At 39.6% G+C, this 1882-nt stretch overlaps 1 long non-coding RNA gene across 2 annotated transcripts in view; it reads right to left on the reverse strand.

The window, feature by feature from the left end:
- Positions 1-1609: 1609 nt before the first annotated feature.
- Positions 1610-1882, reverse strand: part of LOC121380452 — a 9037-nt gene continuing 8764 nt past the window's right edge. For both annotated transcript variants that reach the window (XR_005958935.1, XR_005958934.1), the window contains exon 5: positions 1610-1763. This is a non-coding gene — a long non-coding RNA (uncharacterized LOC121380452). The remainder of the gene's footprint in view (positions 1764-1882) is intronic.

The following is a 1882-nucleotide window of genomic DNA, read 5'->3' on the forward strand; positions in this document are numbered from 1 at the left end:
GGTGTGCGTGCGCACCTCCCCATGCCACCTGCCTACGCCACTGGTATTATTATGTACATAAATAAAACCTTTTTTTTTCAAATGTGCGTGTTCGTCTGGGTTATGTTTTTGATTGTGCGTGTGTACTGGTGTGTGGACTTGTTTTGTAGGCTATTGTTTATTTGGGGTCAGTTTGTTGTTGTTACTGAGGTTTTCTGGGGGGGGGGGGGGGGGGGAAGAGGTAAAATTGTTGAGGGTTTTTTATTTTTAAAATATTATATTTTTTGTTTTGCCTGCCACTTACGCTTATAATTATGTATACAATAATGTCTTCATTTTAACATGTTGGACATCTACCTACCTTAAATAATCGGCATGCAAGACTAACATAAATATGTTTACACAAGTATTTTGATGTAAACAAAACAAGTACTGTTACTATAGGTAGATGTTTTTAGGTTAAATTATATATTTAGCTGCAAAATTTACACTTTATAATGCAATGTATATAGGCCTAATTCATTTGCAATAAACACAATATTTAGTCAAACAGGCGCGTGTGCAGGAGATTGTGTAGAGGAAGTCTAGACTGACTAGTGGTGTTTTTATGGGAGGGGTCGGGTCTTGCGTTCCCGGAAATACATTGAAAAACAAGAACAAACAAACACAATTATAGCACGTGGGGAAGGGGACTGTTCTGATCGGAATATTACATATAGTCCGTCCCATCCTCCTACAAAAATGTTTTGTTGTTTTTGTAAATAATTTAAATTTGGTTTGACGTAAAAATTAAAATAAAAGTGTTTTGGAAATAGCAAAAATATACTATTTCTGTGTGTAATTTAGAAAACAAGCGGCTCAGAAATAAATAACGTGTAGTAAATTCCATAGTTGTCTAACTATTACAACTGTGTTTTAACGTCACACACAATTAATTAAAACCGAAGGTGTGTTTGTATGTTTAAATTAAATTATAATAATTAATGTGAGGCGAGATTGCAGCTTTGAAAAAAACAAACAAATTCCATGCAAGAAAACCAAAACAGTCAGGGTGGGTGACAACTCGCTAGATTCATTTCCTATATTTAACATGTCACATGATCAATTATAACAAAACGCAATGTCATCAACTTTTTTTCTTTTTGTTTTGTACTTTTTTACTAATTGCTATTTTCAAAATTCTGCCCATTTTCAACTCAACCCCCCCCCCCCCACCCCCCCCCCCCCCCCCCCCCCCCCCCCCCCACCCCCCCACACCCCCCCCCCCCCCCCCCCCCCACCCCCCCCACCCCCCCCCCACCCCCCCCACCCCACCCCCCCCCCTACCCCCCCCCCCCCCCCCCTTCTGTCTCGGACCCAGTCACTGGCAAAGTTAGATATTGTGCCCGGGAGAGACGTACTTGAACCTTAATTGGATTATCCAATCCAATCCAAACGGCCGAGCTAAATCCCGCCCCGGGAAACGAGGTCTCAACCAAATACGATCACTTTCGGTGCAGACTCGCTAACTTGAACCTGACCGTTTGAATATGATGCAAGTGTAAATCGATCAATTCTTTACGATAGTGCAGGCTTATTTATCTTCGCCCGAATTATGACGGCAGTGAAAGAAGGTAACACATAACAAATGTTCAAAGATTATTTTCTTTATTTAAGAAAGATACAAATATAGAGTTTAGTAAGAAGAAGACTTTAATATTGTAGAAAAACAAATCTCTTAACGCTGTCAACAGACGCGGCTGGTCATCTCAGAGAGTAGGTGACTTCATTAGTATTGCCTGGCTCTGCAAAATAAAATGCAATTGCAGATTCATTTGACAGTTATAATTACATTATTATCAATAAATCGAATTGGAACCAACTTGCATATTGTAGACCTGTTAGACAGTACTAAATATCAGTG

Source organism: Gigantopelta aegis, chromosome 9 (assembly GCF_016097555.1).
Source record: "Gigantopelta aegis isolate Gae_Host chromosome 9, Gae_host_genome, whole genome shotgun sequence".
Taxonomy (NCBI): Eukaryota; Metazoa; Mollusca; class Gastropoda; order Neomphalida; family Peltospiridae; genus Gigantopelta; species Gigantopelta aegis.